Raw genomic sequence first — 22,600 nt, forward strand, 5'->3', positions numbered from 1 at the left:
CTGCGACCCTGCTGCCTCCTGGCAGCAGCAATGGGAGGCCGTACAGGGACCCATGACACACTCTGGACCTGGCAGCAGCATGAAGAGGCGGTACAGGGGCCCATGGCAGATTACGGGCCTGGCTGCAGCAATGGGAGGCCCATAATCTGCCAGCACCCTATGACAAAAAATGGAACACACCAGCAGTGTGAGGAGACCTGAAAGTGGCACATGGCATGAGACACTGTGGACCTGGCAGTAGCATGAGGAGGCGGTACAGGGGACCATGGCAGATTAGGGGCCTGGCAGCAGCTATGGGAGGCCCGTAATCTGCCAGCACCCTATGACAAAAAATGGAACACACCAGCAGTGTGTGAGGAGACCTGAAAGTGGCACATGGCAGAGTGTGGCGATGGAGACAGCAGCAATGGGAGGCCGTACAGGGACCCATGAGAGACTCTGGACCTGGCAGCAGCATGAGGAGGCGGTACAGGGGCCCATGGCAGATTACGGGCCTGGCAGCAGCAATGGGAGGCCCGTAATCTGCCAGCACCCTATGACAAAAAATGGAACACAACAGCAGTGTGAGGAGACCTGAAAGTGGCACATGGCATGAGACACTGTGGACTTGGCAGCAGCATGAGGAGGCGGTACAGGGGCCCATGGCAGATTAGGGGCCTGGCAGCAGCTATGGGAGGCCCGTAATCTGCCAGCACCCTATGACAAAAAATGGAACACACCAGCAGTGTGTGAGGAGACCTGAAAGTGGCACATGGCAGAGTGTGGCGATGGAGACAGCAGCAATGGGAGGCCGTACAGGGACCCATGACACACTCTGGACCTGGCAGCAGCATGAGGAGGCGGTACAGGGGCCCATGGCAGATTACGGGCCTGGCAGCAGCAATGGGAGGCCTGTAATCTGCCAGCACCCTATGACAAAAAATGGAACACACCAGCAGTGTGAGGAGACCTGAAAGTGGCACATGTTTGGGGCATGATTCATGGCGGATTTAGTCAGTTGTGTCAGGAACTGGTGGTTTGAAATCCAGACTAATCCACGCCTGATTCATTTTCACAAACGTGAGTCTCTCCACACTTTGGGTGGACAGTCGTGTCCTCCGCGGAGTTACAATACCTCCTGCCGCACTAAACACGCGCTCTGATGCCACGCTACTGGCCGGGCATGACAGCCTTTCAAGGGCAAATTCAGCTAGTTGGGGCCAAAGGTCAAGTTTCATTGCCCAGTAGTCAAGGGGATTGTCTACCTCGGTTGGCAGGGTGCTGTCCAAGTAGGCCTAAGCCTGTTGTTTGAGGTCCTGCTCCAGGTCCACCTGATGCTGCTGCTGCTGCGGCTGGTTAGTAGTTTCCTCACTGCGCTGGTGAAGAAAGCTACTCATCATCGACTGCAGACTGAGGCAGCCGCTGCTGGTGGAGCTGCCACTGCTCATACCACCCCACCCCTCCCCTGCTGCCATGGCAGCGGAACGCGAGCGCACAGGGCCCACAGTGTCTGAGGATGGACGTTGGCGCAGAAAGGCAGAGACCAGCTGACTACATAGGTGGTTTTTATAGTACGTTATTTTGGCCTCCCTCTCAGCAGGTGTGAAAAAGGCCACCATTTTTGAACGGTAGCGAGGGTCCAACAAGGTGGACAGCCAAAAGTCATCCCTCTGTCTGATGGTTATTATTCGGCTGTCGCTACGCAAGCAACCGAGCATGCTATGGGCCATTTGTGCCAAGGAATGCGAGGGACTCCCTGCCTCCATCTCCACAGCATACTGCCACGGTGCGTCTGGGTCCTCTGTCTCCTCCTCCTCCTCCTCTACCAGATGCTCCTGCTCCTCCACTCCTGTCCGCTGAGTGGAAAAACCACCCATTTCACTCAATAATTCCTGAGCACCAATGTCCTCCTCTACCTCCTCCTCTTCTTCCTGTCCTGCCCCCACAGGGGTCATGTGGCGTTGAGATCTGTGTGCCACGTCTACCGCACCCTGACCAGCCATTGTTAGCAGCATTTGTTCCAGGACGTGCAACAGAGGAATGACGTCGTTCATCCCATAGTCCTGCCGACACACGAATAGCGTGGCCTCCTCAAAGGGCCTGAGCAAGCGGCAGGTGTCACGCATGAGCTGACATCTAAGTTACACAGGGAGTACCTTTATCCGCTTGTAACATCAGGAAATCTGTGATGGCCTTTCGCTGTTCGTAAAGGCGGTCTAACATATGTAGGGTTGAATTCCACCTTGTTGCAACGTCACAGCATGAGGAGTCGGTACGGGGGCCCATGGCAGATTACGGGCCTGGCAGCAGCAATGGGAGGCGCGTAATCTGCCAGCACCCTATGACAAAAAATGTAACACACCAGCAGTGTGAGGAGATCTGAAAGTGGCACATGGCAGAGTGTGGCGATGGAGACAGCAGCAATGGGACGCCGTACAGGGACCCATGAGAGACTCTGGACCTGGCAGCAGCATGAGGAGGCGGTACAGGGGCCCATGGCAGATTAGGGGCCTGGCAGCAGCTATGGGAGGCCCGTAATCTGCCAGCACCCTATGTCAAAAAATTGAACACACCAGCAGTGTGTGAGGAGACCTGAAAGTGGCACATGGCAGAGTGTGGCGATGGAGACAGCAGCAATGGGACGCCGTACAGGGACCCATGAGAGACTCTGGACCTGGCAGCAGCATGAGGAGGCGGTATAGGGGCCCATGGCAGATTAGGGGCCTGGCAGCAGCTATGGGAGGCCCGTAATCTGCCAGCACCCTATGACAAAAAATGGAACACACCAGCACTGTGAGGAGACCTGAAAGTGGCACATGGCATGAGACACTGTGGACCTGGCAGCAGCATGAGGAGGCGGTACAGGGGCCCATGGCAGATTAGGGGCCTGGCAGCAGCTATGGGAGGCCCGTAATCTGCCAGCACCCTATGACAAAAAATGTAACACACCAGCAGTGTGAGGAGACCTGAAAGTGGCACATGGCAGAGTGTGGCGATGGAGACAGCAGCAATGGGAGGCCGTACAGGGACCCATGAGAGACTCTGGACCTGGCAGCAGCATGAGGAGGCGGTATAGGGCCCATGGCAGATTAGGGGCCTGGCAGCAGCTATGGGAGGCCCGTAATCTGCCAGCACCCTATATCAAAAAATTGAACACACCAGCAGTGTGAGGAGACGTGAAAGTGGCACATGGCATGAGACACTGTGGACCTGGCAGCAGCATGAGGAGGCGGTACAGGGGCCCATGGCAGATTAGGGGCCTGGCAGCAGCTATGGGAGGCCCGTAATCTGCCAGCACCCTATGACAAAAAATGGAACACACCAGCAGTGTGAGGAGACCTGAAAGTGGCACATGGCATGAGAGACTGTGGACCTGGCAGCAGCATGAGGAGGCGGTACAGGGGCCCATGGCAGATTAGGGGCCTGGCAGCAGCTATGGGAGGCCCATAATCTGCCAGCATCCTATGACAAAAAATTGAACACACCAGCAGTGTGTGAGGAGACCTGAAAGTGGCACATGGCAGAGTGTGGCGATGGAGACAGCAGCAATGGGAGGCCGTACAGGGACCCATGAGAGACTCTGGACTTGGCAGCAGCATGAGGAGGCGGTATAGGGGCCCATGGCAGATTAGGGGCCTGGCAGCAGCTATGGGAGGCCCGTAATCTGCCAGCACCCTATGACAAAAAATGGAACACACCAGCAGTGTGAGGAGACGTGAAAGTGGCACATGGCAGGGGCATGATTCATGGCGGATTTAGTCAGTTGTGTCAGGAGCTGGTGGTTTGAAATCCAGACTAATCCACGCCTGATTCATTTTCACAAACGTGAGTCTCTCCACACTTTGGGTGGACAGTCGTGTCCTCCGCGGAGTTACAATACCTCCTGCCGCACTAAACACGCGCTCTGATGCCACGCTACTGGCCGGGCATGACAGCCTTTCAAGGGCAAATTCAGCTAGTTGGGGCCAAAGGTCAAGTTTTGTTGCCCAGTAGTCAAGGGGATTGTCTACCTCGGTTGGCAGGGTGCTGTCCAAGTAGGCCCAAGCCTGTTGTTTGAGGTCCTGCTCCAGGTCCACCTGATGCTGCTGCTGCTGCGGCTGGTTAGTAGTTTCCTCACTGCGCTGGTGAAGAAAGCTACTCATCATCGACTGCAGACTGAGGCAGCCGCTGCTGGTGGAGCTACCACTGCTCCTACCACCCCACCCCTCCCCTGCTGCCATGGCAGCGGAACGCGAGCGCACAGGGCCCACAGTGTCTGAGGATGGACGTTGGCGCACAAAGGCAGAGACCAACTGACTACATAGGTGGTTTTTATAGTACGTTATTTTGGCCTCCCTCTCAGCAGGTGTGAAAAAGGCCACCATTTTTGAACGGTAGCGAGGGTCCAACAAGGTGGACAGCCAAAAGTCATCCCTCTGTCTGATGGTTATTATTCGGCTGTCGCTACGCAAGCAACCGAGCATGCTATGGGCCATTTGTGCCAAGGAATGCGAGGGACTCCCTGCCTCCATCTCCACAGCATACTGCCACGGTGCATCTGGGTCCTCTGTCTCCTCCTCCTCCTCCTCTACCAGATGCTCCTGCTCCTCCACTCCTGTCCGCTGAGTGGAAAAACCACCCATTTCACTCAATAATTCCTGAGCACAAATGTCCTCCTCTACCTCCTCCTCTTCTTCCTGTCCTGCCCCCACAGGGGTCATGTGGCGTTGAGATCTGTGCGCCACGTCTACCGCACCCTGACCAGCCATTGTTAACAGCATTTGTTCCAGGACGTGCAACAGAGGAATGACGTCGTTCATCCCATAGTCCTGCCGACTCACGAATAGCGTGGCCTCCTCAAAGGGCCTGAGCAAGCGGCAGGTGTCACGCATGAGCTGCCAATGGCTGACATCGAAGTTACACAGGGGAGTACCTTTATCCGCTTGTAACATCAGGAAATCTGTGATGGCCTTTCGCTGTTCGTAAAGGCGGTCTAACATGTGTAGGGCTGAATTCCACCTTGTTGCAACGTCGCAGATCAGGCGATGCTGTGGAATTCCGTTCTGCCGCTGCAGCTCAAGGAGGGTGTGCTTTGCGGTGTAGGAATGGCTGAAATGCATGCAAAGTTTACGTGACATTTTAAGGATGTCTTGCAGAGGGATGGTGGATTTTAGGAACCGCTTGACAACCAGATTGAACACGTGAGCCATGCATGGCGCATGGCACAACCTTCCTTGACGCAGAGCAGACACCATGTTCTTTCCGTTGTCGGTCAACATGGTTCCGATTTTCAGTTTGCGCGGAGACAGCCATCTGTCGATTTCTCTGTTCATTACACTGAGAAGTTCCTCCCCTGTGTGACTACGTTCGCCAAGGCATACCAGGTGCAGCACAGCGTGACACCGTTGCGCCCTGCACATGTGATATGCCGGTCAGGTAATGGGACTTGGCACGGGGGTGGCGGCTGAGGACACGGCGGAAGAAGAGGTGGTAGAGGCGGACATCTTTGCCGGACCAAGGACGTGCAAACGTGGAGGCAAAAGCGGCGTGACCTGTCCAAGTTGCTGGTGCGGCTGTGACGGCACCACATTCACCCAGTGGGCCGTAAATGACATGTACTGTCCCTGACCGTAGTTACAGCTCCACACGTCGGCGCTGCCGTGCACTTTGGCAGAGACCGACATGCTCAAAGACTGGCCCACCATCTCTTCTACATGTGAATGCAGGGCTGGCACTGCCTTTTTGGCGAAGAAATGACAGCTTGGCACTCTCCACCGCGGCGCGGCACAAGCCATCATTTCTCGGAAAGGTGCTGAGTCCACCACTTGGAAAGGGAGGGACTGCAGCACCAGCAACTTGGACAGGAGGACGTTCAGCTTTTGCACCGTCGGGTGCGTGCTCGCAAACTGTTGTCTCTTGGAAACGGATTCCAAGAAAGACTGCTGACGGAATCCGTGAAGAGGAGTAGCAGGAGAAGGAGCATCTGAACGAGCGGAAGATGGCAACGAGCGACAACTCCCCTCAGCGGAGGTGTTGGAGCCTTGACTGGCTGATAGAGGGCGATTGACGTCGGGTGACGGAGCAAGTAACGGAGCGGGTGATGGAGCGGGGGCTGGGGCAGGCAGAACCGCCGTATCTTTATCACGGTTTTCCCAGGCCACCAAATGGCGACGCTGCATATGCTGCCGCAACGCTGTAGTCCCAACATGGGCCCCCTGGCCACGCTTGACTTTCTGGCCACATAGTCGACATACGGCTACGTTTACTTCCTCAGGGGGCTTGACAAAAAATTGCCACACCGCCGAGTAGGAAACTTTGCCCCCGATACTCCTCACTGGCTGACTGCTGCTTCCTCCGTGCACACCGGCACCACTACTGGCCGCGGTGGTAGGCTGCAGTGGAGCTGGTGCTGTACTCCGTGGCCGTTTGCCTCCACTGACACTGCTGCGACCCTGCTGCCTCCTGGGCAACCCACCGACTGTTTTGCTCGCTGCCAAGCTGCCACCCTCTTCTCCTGATGATGCGGAAGCAATAGCCTGATGACGACGAGGCTGCCAAGTGCGATCAGCCTCATCATCATCAATTAGGGTCTCCGCCTCACTACTAGCCCCCTCGGCTGCGTGTGGGTCAGGAGACAGACCTGTCTCTAGAACGGCTACCGAGCCACTCTCCTCGCCACTACTTCTTCGCCTGGCTGTTGAAGAGGCGGATGTCTCCCCCCGTTCCTGACCGCCCTCTGTTAGCTCTTCCTCACTGTACAGTGGGGCTGAGCCCACAGCATGCGATACTTCGCTTGGTGAGGGAACACCAAAGGACAGGGGCAGGTAGAGGACACGTGATTTCAGTGGGCTTGCTCCCGGGCCATGCCAACTAACGGTTGTGTCTGACGTACCCACCGACCGTTGGCTGTAGGTGTCAGAGGTGACCTGGGAAGAGGAAGACGACCGAGCCAACCAATCGATGACGGCAGGGTTGTCGGTGGAGACACGACCGCTGGATGACACCGGGAGCACTGGCCTCTGGCTGCGAATAGTGCTGCCTCGACCCCTTCCTCTGCTGCCACGTCTGCTCGCTCCTAAAACATTGCCTCCTCTGCCACTCCTCTGCATGTTGTCTGACATACTCTTTAATTAAACGATTCTGTGTCCCTGAGTAACAATTCTGTGTCTGTCCCTGAGTAAAAATTCTGTGTCCCTGAGTAACGTTTCTGTGGCCCTAAGTAACAGTTCTGTGGCCCTCAGTAACAATTCTGTGGCCCTCAGTAACAATTCTGTGTCTGTCCCTGAGTAACAATTCTGTGTCCCTCAGTAACAATTCTGTGTCCCTCAGTAACAATTCTGTGTCCCTCAGTAACAATTCTGTGTCTGTCCCTGAGTAACAATTCTGTGTCTGTCCCTGAGTAACAATTCTGTGTCCCTGAGTAACGTTTCTCTGGCCCTAAGTAACAGTTCTGTGGCCCTCAGTAACAATTCTGTGTCCCTCAGTAACAATTCTGTGTCTGTCCCTGAGTAACAATTCTGTGTCTGTCCCTGAGTAACAATTCTGTGTCCCTCAGTAACAATTCTGTGTCCCTCAGTAACAATTCTGTGTCCCTCAGTAACAATTCTGTGTCCCTGAGTAACAATTCTGTGTCTGTCCCTGAGTAACAATTCTGTGTCTGTCCCTGAGTAACAATTCTGTGTCCCTAAGTAACGTTTCTGTGGCCCTAAGTAACGGTTCTGTGGCCCTCAGTAACAAATCTGTGTCCCTCAGTAACAATTCTGTGTCTGTCCCTGAGTAACAATTCTGTGTCCCTAAGTAACGTTTCTGTGGCCCTAAGTAACGTTTCTGTGGCCCTAAGTAACGATTCTGTGGCCCTAAGTAACGTTTCTGTGGCCCTAAGTAACGTTTCTGTGGCCCTAAGTAACGTTTCTGTGGCCCTAAGTAACAGTTCTGTGGCCCTCAGTAACAGTTCTGTGGCCCTCAGTAACAATTCTGTGTCTGTCCCTGAGTAACAATTCTGTGTCCCTAAGTAACGTTTCTGTGTCCCTAAGTAACGTTTCTGTGGCCCTAAGTAACGATTCTGTGGCCCTAAGTAACGATTCTGTGGCCCTAAGTAATGTTTCTGTAGCCCTAAGTAACGTTTCTGTGGCCCTAAGTAACGGTTCTGTGTCCCTCAGTAACAATTCTGTATCCCTCAGTAACAATTCTGTGTCTGTCCCTGAGTAACAATTCTGTGTACCTAAGTAACGTTTCTGTGGCCCTAAGTAACGGTTCTGTGGCCCTCAGTAACAATTCTGTGTCCCTCAGTAACAATTCTGTGTCTGTCCCTAAGTAACAATTCTGTGGCCCTAAGTAACGTTTCTGTGGCCCTAAGTAACGTTTCTGTGTCCCTCAGTAACAATTCTGTATCCCTCAGTAACAATTCTGTGTCTGTCCCTGAGTAACAATTCTGTGTCCCTAAGTAACATTTCTGTGGCCCTAAGTAACAGTTCTGTGGCCCTCAGTAACAATTCTGTGTCCCTCAGTAACAATTCTGTGTCTGTCCCTAAGTAACAATTCTGTGGCCCTAAGTAAAGTTTCTGTGGCCCTAAGTAACGTTTCTGTGGCCCTAAGTAACGATTCTGTGGCCCTAAGTAACGTTTCTGTGGCCCTAAGTAACGTTTCTGTGGCCCTCAGTAACAAATCTGTGTCCCTCAGTAACAATTCTGTGTCTGTCCCTAAGTAACAATTCTGTGGCCCTAAGTAACGTTTCTGTGGCCCTAAGTAACGGTTCTGTGTCCCTCAGTAACAATTCTGTATCCCTCAGTAACAATTCTGTGTCTGTCCCTGAGTAACAATTCTGTGTCCCTAAGTAACGTTTCTGTGGCCCTAAGTAACGGTTCTGTGGCCCTCAGTAACAATTCTGTGTCCCTCAGTAACAATTCTGTGTCTGTCCCTAAGTAACAATTCTGTGGCCCTAAGTAACGTTTCTGTGGCCCTAAGTAATGTTTCTGTGGCCCTAAGTAACGATTCTGTGGCCCTAAGTAACGTTTCTGTGGCCCTAAGTAACGTTTCTGTGGCCCTCAGTAACAAATCTGTGTCCCTCAGTAACAATTCTGTGTCTGTCCCTAAGTAACAATTCTGTGGCCCTAAGTAACGTTTCTGTGGCCCTAAGTAACGGTTCTGTGGCCCTCAGTAACAATTCTGTGTCCCTCAATAACAATTCTGTGTCTGTCCCTAAGTAACAATTCTGTGGCCCTAAGTAACGTTTCTGTGGCCCTAAGTAACGATTCTGTGGCCCTCAGTAACAATTCTGTATCCCTCAGTAACAATTCTGTGTCTGTCCCTGAGTAACAATTCTGTGTCCCTAAGTAACGTTTCTGTGGCCCTAACTAACGATTCTGTGGCCCTAAGTAACGTTTCTGTGGCCCTAAGTAACGTTTCTGTGGCCCTCAGTAACAAATCTGTGTCCCTCAGTAACAATTCTGTGTCTGTCCCTGAGTAACAATTCTGTGTCCCTCAGTAAAGTTTCTGTGGCCCTAAGTAACGTTTCTGTGGCCCTAAGTAACGATTCTGTGGCCCTAAGTAACGTTTCTGTGGCCCTAAGTAACGGTTCTGTGGCCCTCAGTAACAAATCTGTGTCCCTCAGTAACAATTCTGTGTCTGTCCCTAAGTAACAATTCTGTGGCCCTAAGTAACGTTTCTGTGGCCCTAAGTAACGGTTCTGTGTCCCTCAGTAACAATTCTGTATCCCTCAGTAACAATTCTGTGTCTGTCCCTGAGTAACAATTCTGTGTCCCTAAGTAACGTTTCTGTGGCCCTAAGTAACGGTTCTGTGGCCCTCAGTAACAATTCTGTGTCCCTCAGTAACAATTCTGTGTCTGTCCCTAAGTAACAATTCTGTGGCCCTAAGTAACGTTTCTGTGGCCCTAAGTAACGTTTCTGTGGCCCTAAGTAACGATTCTGTGGCCCTAAGTAACGTTTCTGTGGCCCTAAGTAACGTTTCTGTGGCCCTCAGTAACAAATCTGTGTCCCTCAGTAACAATTCTGTGTCTGTCCCTAAGTAACAATTCTGTGGCCCTAAGTAACGTTTCTGTGGCCCTAAGTAACGGTTCTGTGGCCCTCAGTAACAATTCTGTGTCCCTCAATAACAATTCTGTGTCTGTCCCTAAGTAACAATTCTGTGGCCCTAAGTAACGTTTCTGTGGCCCTAAGTAACGATTCTGTGGCCCTCAGTAACAATTCTGTATCCCTCAGTAACAATTCTGTGTCTGTCCCTGAGTAACAATTCTGTGTCCCTAAGTAACGTTTCTGTGGCCCTAACTAACGATTCTGTGGCCCTAAGTAACGTTTCTGTGGCCCTAAGTAACGTTTCTGTGGCCCTCAGTAACAAATCTGTGTCCCTCAGTAACAATTCTGTGTCTGTCCCTAAGTAACAATTCTGTGGCCCTAAGTAACGTTTCTGTGGCCCTAAGTAACGGTTCTGTGGCCCTCAGTAACAATTCTGTGTCCCTCAATAACAATTCTGTGTCTGTCCCTAAGTAACAATTCTGTGGCCCTAAATAACGTTTCTGTGGCCCTAAGTAACGTTTCTGTGGCCCTAAGTAACGATTCTGTGGCCCTCAGTAACAATTCTGTATCCCTCAGTAACAATTCTGTCTGTCCCTGAGTAACAATTCTGTGTCCCTAAGTAACGTTTCTGTGGCCCTAACTAACGATTCTGTGGCCCTAAGTAACGTTTCTGTGGCCCTAAGTAACGTTTCTGTGGCCCTAAGTAACGATTCTGTGGCCCTAACTAACGTTTCTGTGTCTCTAAGTAACGTTTCTCTGTCCCTAACTCTCTCCCTGAATACAGCCAGGTCTGCCTCTGTTGAATGACTGGAGGCAAATGGAGAATTCTAAAATGGCCGCCATTTATAGCTCGACCATTACACTGTGCTGGCTGGCTGGCTGCTGATTGGCTAATGTGATCACATGTCATGAATGAATGCATTATGGGTCAGCGCGCCTTGTCTGCGCGCCTTCCCAGACATCCCCGCTCCGTCGCCGCACATGTCGCCGCCATTTTAGGAAAAATTTCGATTCGCGCATCCGAAGTCTGCTTATTTTCAGATTCGACGCGAATCGAAATTTTCCTAATATTCTAAACGAATTCCACTTCGCCTACTTCGATTCGCTCATCTCTAGTCACTTCTGACAATTTTTCCAGACACCAAGGGGTAAAAAGGTGACAGGGACGGAAGCTCCAGCACACAGCCTGTGATTGACAGCCTTAGCTCTGTTCCTGTGAGCTGTGTGGAGGGGTGTCTTCCCTCCAATCAGCTATCACAGCTCTGCAGCCTGGCTTGCCTGAAAGCTCAGGCAAGATGTATAAATTCTGCACTTTGAACAGCTGTAGAGAAGAGAAAAGTGCAGATAAACAGGTACATCTTATGTAGGAGGATTTGTTTAATCTCTGTGTATCACCTGAGGCCAGACACTTCAATGGGTATAAGTCAGGGTCTACAACCACTTTGGTTATATCAGTTGTACAAAGTAACAGCCTCAATTTAAATAAACAAATGCACCAGTTTTTTTGTTTCAGATTTTTGGGATCAAGCTACCATCTCCTTCAGCTCATCATTTCTCCTTCAGGGCTCAGTGCACACATGCAATATTAGCCCCATTTTCTTACAACAGCCAATTTTGACCTGGAAGAACTAAGCTTCGAGATGGAATCCAAGTGCACTATTACTTTCAGGTTAGCACAACTTGATATTAGGAACCAGTGAAGCATTCATGCATCACATACATTTTATGCAACATCCTACTGCAGTTTGGTGCCTTTTTTAGGACATCAGCACACTCTTCCTCCAATGAGGCAGAAATAAACTTACTAAAGAGAACTACTGATAAAAAATGACTAAGTATCACATTATTTCTGTTAGGTAGCTGACTCAGGCACCTGTGGACACATACCTTTGCTGACAGATTTGTACATTGAGTCGGGCTAGGCATGTTTCATTATGTGTACATGTCCAAGCATTTATGCCCAGAATCAGTGTTGGCGCCAGACAACCTATTTATGGGATGCTCTATGGGATACTGATCTGTTTTTACCTGACCTGATTTTGGATCTGACCATTGCTTCATCCATGACTTTGATCTGGCTTCTGATTTGGTACTGCATTGCCCACTCATTACTGACCTTGGCCTGTTCTGTGACTTCACTACTGCCTCTGATTCTGCTCTATGGCACTGCCTAGAGCTTGCTTGCACTACTTCCAGATTCAACTGCACACATCTATGTATACTCCTGCTGCCTGCCTTTTAGTGTTACCAGTGAACTCCATCTCCAGTCTGAACCCATGGAGAAGCCACAGTTCTTCTTTAACTTCTGCTGGTTCTCCTGTTAACTCCTCACTTGACACTTAGGTTTGCATGTTCTACTGGCTCTTGGCATCTCCAGTCCAGGGTTCTGCAAGCTACATTTGCCAGCACGCATGTTCCTCCTGTCCCTTAGCACTATCTGCCTCACTTTTATGGGCTCTTAGGCAAGAGATATAAGAGCAGCTGCCCTCGTCATCTCAGCTCCCTATATCACACCAATGTTCAAAAGACTACAAAGAAGTGTGATAGGGTTTTAGAGGAACACTAGAAAGAAAAGCAGAATTTTGACCAAATTATGGAAATGGAATGGGAGGAACATGTGTGATAGACAAGTGACGACTGATAGAAGCTTGAAGGAGGTATGAAGAGGGCATGAGAATAGAACAAGTGACAGGAGGTAACAGAGTACCAAGATTTGTGCTGCTATTCTACATAAAATTAATGGTAAGGAAAGTGGAAACAAGGATATGGATAGATAGATAGATAGATAGATAGATAGATAGATAGATAGATAGATAGATATAGATAAATATTGGGTAGATGTAGACTTTTTAAAACATGAAATAGTTAACTATTGCAAACCTTTAATTGTTATGAATCAATATATTATCTCATGAATATTTATTTTATCTTCATTTAAATTGCTCTATTTTCTGTTCTCCAGACCCTTCTTAAAACCTCTTGATTATTGCCAATTATAAGCTAGGTTTATTTTAAGAAGTGACATTTTTGCACAAATAAAATTAATAATGTAACATGTGTACAGAAACATCAGCTGTTACAGTAAAACCTTTAACGTATTTAAAGCATGATCTCCAATCCTGAAAATAAGCAATTAACGTACTTCAAATGCTGTATGAGGCTCAGTTGAAAATCTTCACTCAATAAACTGAGTGAATATTCATTTAAATTATCCAATCTTGTGAAAAGCAAATTCCTGTACATGTTGAAAACCCAGTCATGTGCACATGAAAAAAGTAAACAATTATTGAGTCAGCCCACATATGTCACCCTTATGCAGTATTGTAAACTCTGAATTTCTATCATGTAATGAAATGTACATCAACTCCCTGTAAAGTTGTCCTGAAATGTAGGTATGGCTAAATTAATGTGGTTATAATGGTTGGGCAAATTGTTTTAGTAGTTTAAATATACTATACTGTATATGCTACAATATTTAGCAGTGTAAAACTAATACAGTAGGTCCCCGACTTACAAACGAGTTCCATTACCAGGAGAATGTTCGTAAGTCGGATTCGTTTGTAAGTCCAACAAAGCGAGTCTTATACACCTTCACCTTTGATACAAATATATAACGTAAAGCATAAAAAAAAAACCACACACACACAAAAATACTGTAAATAAAGTATTTTTACTTTTACAGTTACCTTAAAATGGTGGTACAGTACAGTACAACAACTGGCATATAGGGGATTGCATGGCATGAACTGACAAGAAGAGAGTTACTAACTGGAGGAGGGAGTGTAGGTGGGAAATGGTGGAGCTGAAGGATCATCAGCAGTAGGAGATGGAGGACAAGATGGACTTTGGCCCACACCTGCTGTTTTTGGAGGTTAAGAATTATCAGCAATAGGAGATGAAGGGCAAGATGGAATTTGGCCCACACCTGACGTTGATGGAGCTGAAGGATCATCAGCAATAAGAGATGGAGAGCAAGATTAAATTTGGCCCACACCTGATGTTGATAGAGATGAAGGATCATCAGCAATAGGCGATGGAAGGCAGAATGGAATTTTGCTCACACCTGATGTTGATGGCACAGGTTTTGTGAGGGATTCAATTCTGTCTACCCTCTTGAAAAAATGATCCAGTGATGTCTGAGTAGTATTTCTTTTTTTTCATCATAGATGACTCTGTTGCCCTGGATGGCATTCTGAATAGCTGCTGCAACCTTTGTGTACCATTCTATGTTGGGGTCCTGTAACTCAAAAACTAACAGTGCCTCTTCAAGTAAAGAAAATCCCCTTGCCATTTCCTGTGTTGTAAATCTCCTTGGTTCTTTAGTTACATCTTCCTCTTGGATCTCTTTGACTTTTCACTGGGCTCGTGTTGTACAGCAAGGAGCTCAGTGAAGTTGTCCTCTTGCAGATCTAGCTTCAGCTTCTTACTAAGGGTCACTAAGTTGTTAAAGACCTCTGTGGACTCCTTACCCATCTTCTCAAGTCGATGAACTTCATGAACAAACTGCAGGAAAAGGTCCTTCAAAACCCCATTCATGGTGACAGCCGAAACCTCACGCCAAGCAAAGTTGATGTTTTTTATGACCTTGTAGATGTTATAGTCCTTCCAAAATTGATGCAAGGTTGTTCCTGTTTTATCAATTGCCTTCACTGCCTGACAAAAAGTATGATATAAATAATATTTCTTGAAAGTCACAATAACTCCTTGGTCCATAGAATGGATGAGCGCCGTAGTATTTGGTGGCAGATGCACTATTTTGACGTTGGGATGAAAGTCATCCATGAATTGTGGGTGACCTGGTGCATTGCCAAGCAGCAAAAGAATGTTGAATGGAATACCTTTCTTCAAACAATATTTCTCTATCTCTGGGATAAACTGATGGAAAAAACAGTCCTGGAAAATGGCCTGTGTAACCCAGGTTTTGGAGTTTCTCTTCAACACAACAGGTAGAGAGCTCTTGGCTATGTTTTTGAGGGCTCTTGGGCTCTCTGAATGGTAAACTAAGAGAGGCTTTAGTTTTATATCACCGGAAGCATTGCCACCAAACAACAGATTAAGTCTGTCCTTTGCTGTTTGAAGCCTGGCATCACCTTTTCCTCTTTACAGGTGTAACGTCGTGCTGGCATCCTCTTCCAGTACAGTCTTGTCTCATCGACGGTATAAACCTGTTGGGGTAAATAGGCACCTTCATCAATAATTTCTCTAAGTGTTGTTGGAAATTCTTGTGCAGCTGTGGCATCTGCATTCACAGCACTTACTTTTATGTTGTGAAGGTTGGCTCTAGCCTTAAATCTGTTAAACCATCCATGGCTGGCAGTAAAAGATGCCCACTGTTCACCCCATTTTTTCTTTAACCTCCTTGGCGGTATGATTCTTTCCGATTTTTGGTGCTGAAAGCGGTACCATTTTTTTGCATGGAAATATGTATTTTTTTTATTTTAGGCCTGTAATTCTTAGGAATAACTCACTGAAATCTGTCCGAACAACAGTCTAGTAAACATCCCGGGTAGGATAAAATTTGAAACACGTAATCATAAATTATAATTTGATAAATAATCATAAAAAATAATAATATAATAATACATTTATTTCAATAATATAATCAAACCAAAAACACTGAAATTTGAAATATAGCGCCAAGTTCGCACATCACTGACCAAAGTCGCAAAATCGTTTTCAGTGTCTGATGACGATTTTCCCCCACGAATCATTATCACTCAATTCTGCAAGTGGTTCTGATTTACTATCGCTGTTCTCTAGCTGATCTAAACCGCTTTTGACCTAAAGGGACACTTTTTGGACGCCATAGACATTTCCCAGTTTCCAGGCAGAAAGAACAGACAAAATGCAGGCAGGGTGCAGGACAAAGCATTAGGGACAAGATGTATGTGAAATTGGTTGAGACAGCAATGTTTTACTATGTAAAATGTAAAAAAAAAAAAAGACATTTTTTAAAATTTTTAAATTTCCCGCCGCCAGCGGCGCCCGTACGTCCCGACGTCACAGGGACAGGACACAGAAGCCGGATGCCGGCATCGGCTGGAGGAGATGGCCGGGGACGCTGCAGGGGACACATCGTAGGAGCGCAGGGTAAGGTACTACAGATAACCTGCCATTATTGCTTGAACATACTATATACAATGTAAAATAAGTCTTGTTATATTTTGTTAATGCTATAGAAGGATACACACAAAGACGGCATAGATCCAGGTTTCCAATGAGACCATTTAACAATAACTGTACATATAACATGCAGCAGTGCTTGCAGTATTATCTACGTTGGACATTACCGTGATCATACATTGTGTGCAATGTAACATGAAGAACGTACACCTAGGACCTATAATAGTAACTGTATACATTGCAGAGCTTACAATATATGAAGGAAAACAGCATGCAATGATGTTACAGGGGCTGCTACTGTGCATTAACAACTTTGCTTCTAAAGTTATAGACACAACATCGACTGGTAGCTTCAAGATCTTTCTTGGTGAAGACTAGGCGGACCATACATACTTAAATCTAGGGGACTTCCGCCTCTCCTACTGTTCCTTTTTTGGGGGGAATGGGAAATGTTGTGATAATTAAACAGGGATTTAGGGATATACACCTTCTTACATATTTGACATTGCCCTTCCTTTTGTGTTGTGTATGAGTGTTCATGTTTTTTTACTTCTTTTGTTTTTGTATAGAGCTTTCTTTATTTATATATAATCATAAACTATTTAAAATACATAAAAAGATTTTTTAAATAAATAAATATAAACACAACATCATATTATTATTGAGTGTGGTTGGGCATATGTTGCAGCCAATATTGAAAATACATTTTACCTATATTCAGCTGTATTTCTAATGCTTTTAATTATGTTTCTTTTTTTCTTCCATACTGCACTCTGAAAATTCAAAGAAACCTAAAAACAAACATTGGACTTACAGTATATACTGTGGGGCTGATTTACTAAAACTGGAGAGTGCAAAATCTGGTGCAGCTTTGCACAGAAACCAATCAGCTTCCAGGTTTTATTGTCAAAGATTGATTGAACAAGCTGAGGTTAGATGATGCCGCCTAGCGAAATGTACATCGAAGCGTGATCCCGTCACTTCCGGGTTTTGGTGATGTCACATCTGGCCGAGCAAGAGTGAGGCTTGAAGCACGCGTTGGCCATTTTGAGGATTTTAGAGCTGTACATGCCGGAGTTGGCTTACATAGCACATTTTCATGTGAGTGCAATTCTTGTATGGTTGTTATTAAACAAATGTAATAAATTCTACGCTTAGAATGGCTTAATCTCTGGTTTATTTGAGTGGCATACATACTACCAAGAGTATAGAGAGCTGGTCTTGAAACATTTGCATACTGTTTGGTTTGCTGGAAATATCAATACTATCACTCCTGATGATATAACCTGCGGCCTGTTGATGAGTAGGAGAAAATCATAGAATATCCAGAGGTGGATTCTTGGCTATACCTTTCCAAAAAAGCACTTTTTGACCACTGTAACAGGGGTCAAATAGGTCTGGTGAGTGAGCAATTCACTTTTATCCTATGAGCTTGTGGTGAAGATATAAGAATTCATGGTTGTTGCACTTTAAGGAAAAGAGACTGTCATCTGTATTGGTCACTAAGTTCATCATGTGTCTATATTTCTCGGGACTTTATTTTAGAAAGACGGCATATGGGCTTGAAAACTTTGTTGGTTGATGTACACGTCATTTAAGTTTCTTTATACACATTTTTTTCATTCTTTTCCATTGTTCTATTATCATTGGTATATTATAGACACTTTTGATCACAGTGCCTTTCTATTTTATTTATATTGTTCACAAGCTGAGGTTAGAAGCTGATTGACTATCATGCTCAGCTGCACCAGATTTTGAGCACAACAATTTTAGTAAATCTCTCTCCACACAGTCACAGTAAAATGTAAGTGCACCCTAAGAATGTTTTTCAAAATATTTGAACAGGCAAAAATTTACTTTTGTGATATACATGAACAAATGACACAAAAAATGACATGATGTATTCACTCTTATGATCAAAGCTAATAAACATACAAATTTATCATATGAAAAAAGCTAACAAATCGCCACTTTCACCAGCACATCAAATCTGCTGTTCCAGACTAGGTGCCAATGATCAGAAGCTCCTTGAGAGGTATGCAGGTGAAACCTGTCTTGTTTGAACTTCAGATATTTAGTGGCTGGTGTTCTCTTTGCTATTGAAGCTTTTGGTATTATTATGTCAGTACCAGAAGAACTATCTAAAGCCATTGCTTCTATTGATATTTTTGTTGAAAGAAAATGATTGAAAAGAATATTTATGTGTCGTATAGGAGATGGGACCCCCTCCCAATGTCCCACTTCCATGTTTGGAAACTACCTACTTCTAGGTCAGGAGAGAAGCAGGAGGCATGGTTGATGGTGTTTGTGGTGTTGGGAAGGCTTCTTCATTACCTGCCAACCAGCAGTGGACACGCAGAATGCTTCCTCCATTGCATCTGGACTTTGCACTGGAAGTGAAGGGAGTGTTTGCTATCAGAGCCAGTTGCATATTATAATCAATCACAAAACTGGCATTTCTTTATAATTAAAAGTAACTAGCAAAACAGCAGAAGGGACAATACTAAGCTTGCATCCCTTTCAAGAAAAATTCAAATATCCATTGATCTCCACACATATGAGCATTTTATCTGCTAACCATGTGGCTCAATTAAGCAATCAGTAAAGCTTTATACAGGGAATCCCACATGGGTGTCTGCCATATGGTCACCATATTTTAAATCCTGCAGATTACTCATTCTGAATGATATGACCTGTTGGCAACACGCCTTTGGCAGGCCTACACTCAGATAAGTTTTATACTTCCCACATAGACATTTACGATTTTGGCAAGCTTGTATTGGTGATAGATATGATTTACTCTTAACCCTTGATCCACCACTGGAACTATATGAGACAATGGGGTTGATTTACTAAGACTGGAGAGTGCAAATCTGCTGCAACTGTGCATGGGAGCCAATCAGCTTCAAAGTTCAGTTTGTTCAGTTAAGCTTTAACAAAAAAAACCCTGAAAACAGATTGGTTTCTATGCAGAGCTGCACCAGATTTTGCACTCTCCAGTTTTAGTAAATCAACCCAAATATATCTTTATTTGTCTATTGTGTTTTATATACGTATGTGAGTTCTCCTTGCTTAGATATAGACACCACCTTGAAGTATGTAGTTCTACAGTTTAGGATTTTTGAAATCCTGAAAGGAGCACGTTTATTTCAAATTATATCTTGCTCTAACTCAATAATGGTCATCCTGATATAGAGCCGCTCCTTCTAGGAATAAGAGTACTGTAGAATATGTCTGCACTGACTTATTACAGGTAGTACTAAGCAGTTGAAGAACATTACTCCAGTCAAAACTTGTTTATTTAGTTATGACTAGAGTAGGGAAATATCAGAATCCCAGATACCAATAAAAACCTGATAGGAGTTCTAATTCTTTCCAAATCTATACAAAGTTATAGCAAAACATTTGGGCCTTGACATATACCCTAAAGCCAAACTCTAAACAGATATAAATAAAACACCAATTAAAATATTTATTCACTATCAAACATCATCAAATATGTATATAAGTATAATATATAATTTGGGTTCAAACATATTTCAACAGTATAGAATAATAATGCAAGAGACACAATTCTTTAGTAACACTTCTAAGTTGATCGGATTCAAAAGAGTAGACCACAAGAATAATGGATTTAGGATATACAACCCCAGTTAACACATACAAATATAACACTGGTAAAATAGGAATATTAAACTGCAACACCAGCAGTAAGAATGGGAAGGAAAGCCTTGTTGACTTATCAGCTTCCTCTAGGCTACCAGCGCCGCAATGGTGGATGCAGAAAAGTATGTAAATATATACTCGGTGATAAATAGATACAAGTACCCTAATTTGAATAATAATGACCTTATAGGAAAAGAGGTCCCTGTAACTAGAATTGCAACTTGAGTCCTGCGATGTTCAAAGTTCCTGATATGGTTGTGTCCGTTATCTTCTGTTAGCAATGTTGGGGCCCATAAACAGTACTGAATACCGGTAATTCAATTAAGTTAAACAGATAGGCTGTGGTACAACTCAAAGCAAAGGTGTCTGCATTCAGGATCTCTAGAGTGATGACAGAAAGAGGTTGGGCATCCGTCCACTCACCAATCCCATGGATAGCACTGCCTCCTAGGAGCAAGAGTTCTTGTCTAGGCTCTTGGCTGTTTGCAGGGATGTGCAGAGTTACCGCCTGATGGCCTGTCTGCACGGCAATCAAAGATGTCTGTGTGAAGACAGGACAGTGACAGTCCTGATGCAAAGAAGCTGATGTGATCCCGGAGTGGCAGTTGGTGTCACTGCTGTGCTGAACTGATGTGCAGAGTCCAGCAGCAGTAGGCAAACAATCTGTCTCTGGAAGAGAATGGCAGTCCCACTGTGTTCCGCTTTGAGTCCCATGCCAAGAAAGCGAGCCAGTCCCTTGCTATAGAATATATATGCTCTCCCAGCAAGCTTCTGGTTTGCCAGCTCTCTGGTAGTTATAGTTCAGTTAGCACTCAGAAATACAGTATGTATTGGCTATAGGGCTACAGGTCCCAAGGTGCTCTGCTGTCAGGAAAACTGGATCCACTCTGCTAACAGGAAATGATGTAGCAGGCCCAGTACTGGGCACTAGGGGGAAAAATGTTTAACTATACTCTCATCTGTAAATGTCCCTAAATGGTATAATAATATAGACAGCACCTGGTTACAGCTATATATATATATATATATATATATATATATATATATATATATAAAAATATACTGTATATATATTCCTAATATGAGAGTAATGCTAGAGTACTGCTATAGTGGTGTAGATGAGATGCACCTGTGCAACCACCCCCTGTGTTTAGGTATATAGGGTGATATTATGATGTCTAAAATTAAAATTGTAGCTTGATGAAGAGCATTGTTATGCTTGAAACTGCACAGTCGCGCTAATTTTTGTATGAAGATACACTTGAAGTAAAGAAAGAATTTTTGCAACTTGGAGATCTCGTTCTCATTTGTTTTTGGATGTTTTATATGGATGGAATTAAGGGAACCCATCATTAATAAGATCTCCAACAGATGAGATTTGCAACACAACAGGAGTTACCTGCTCCAATTTTTAATATATATATATATATATATATATATATATATATATATATATATATATAATTTATTTATTTTTTTCTCTTTAATGCAGTTAAATGCTCCTGGAATTTACTTGCTCTCAGCCTCTTGTAATCTCTTGTAGAAATCTTTCAGAATGATAGAGGGAAAGAAAGCACTAGTAGCCAATGAGGTGTGCTGACAAGGTACATGCTGACCAGAGGAGAAAGCAAAGTGAGCATATGGCTGAACGTCTACTGCTCTCTTACTGTCCAGTCAGACTGAGAGCAGGAAAATGAATACACTTGTGCTTCTCAGCAATATACAGTAACTGATATGCACATGATATGTTCTATGACAGTGGCTTATTGAAGCAAGGATAAATATCACTTCCCTAAAGCTTTCACCTTGAAAAAAACAAGGCATCTCCCATTTTTGTGCCCTAACAAATTCCTTTTAAACAATGCAGCGTTTTGGCCCAAATTCAAGGAGAATCAAGGCCAAAGCTCTTCTTGTCATACTTCTCCTGTGGGTGACAGGAGTGCACTTAGTTCTGCACTCCTGTGACCCAGATTCCACTGACAGTGGGCTAAAGCCTGTTGCCAGCTGACATCACAGAGACAGTCCAGACTCTGCAGATAATAATGTCAGGACCTATCCAGAAGCCTTGCTGGCAGGTGGCTCAGCCTCTTAGCATGAGCCAGTCACTCCCACCTTCTCCACAGCCCAACGCACAAGTGAGTGTTGGAAGGGCAGAGCACAGAGCAATGACTGACAGTCACCGCTCGCTGCTCAGAGCGGATCTGAGAACTGAGTGATCAGTGGTCTTTGATCGCTCATTTCTCAGTGAAGAGCTCGCAAGGGACAGTGACAACATCGTATCAATGCTTCATCACCCAGATGAGTATGAATGTTTATTCTTTTGAAATCCCATGCATCTATCTTAAATATCTTGGTGTGGAGCAGATTTATAAAAATCTGGCTGACTTTATCACTCCAAATTTCTCGCCCCTATTAGCATTGTCAAAATTCAAGTCTGTGTCTTGGAAATCTCTGCCTCTGTTTCTCACTGGCAAAATCAACCTACTCAAGATGCAGCTACACCCTGCCTTCATTTCTGTCCTTAGGAATGTTCCCACCTGGATTCCCCTATGTCTTTTTAAGCAACCAGATGCAATATTTATTAGTTTTTGTGAAATAATAAACCTCCTCGGCTCAGTCTTGCCACTCTTAGGCAGGCTGGCCTTCCCAAATGTTTTCAATATTTTCTAGCTGGGCAAATAACATGCTCACAATTGGGTTTTGCTTGATAAAGGTAATTCTTCAGTGGTGGTGAAGGCAGTGGTGTTGGGCTCATACGTTGCACTGCAATCACTTCCTTATAGGGGCTGTCATGCTTGGTGTCTTCTCACCTGCACCATCA

At 45.6% G+C, this 22,600-nt stretch overlaps 1 pseudogene; it reads right to left on the bottom strand.

The window, feature by feature from the left end:
* LOC149469151 (uncharacterized) overlaps window positions 1-22,600 on the bottom strand; it is a 99,909-nt pseudogene that overhangs the window by 46,347 nt on the left and 30,962 nt on the right.

The sequence above is a fragment of the Staurois parvus genome, unplaced genomic scaffold, assembly GCF_062004578.1.
Source record: "Staurois parvus isolate SC_StPar_1 unplaced genomic scaffold, SC_StPar_1.0 ptg000080l, whole genome shotgun sequence".
NCBI lineage: Eukaryota > Metazoa > Chordata > Amphibia > Anura > Ranidae > Staurois > Staurois parvus.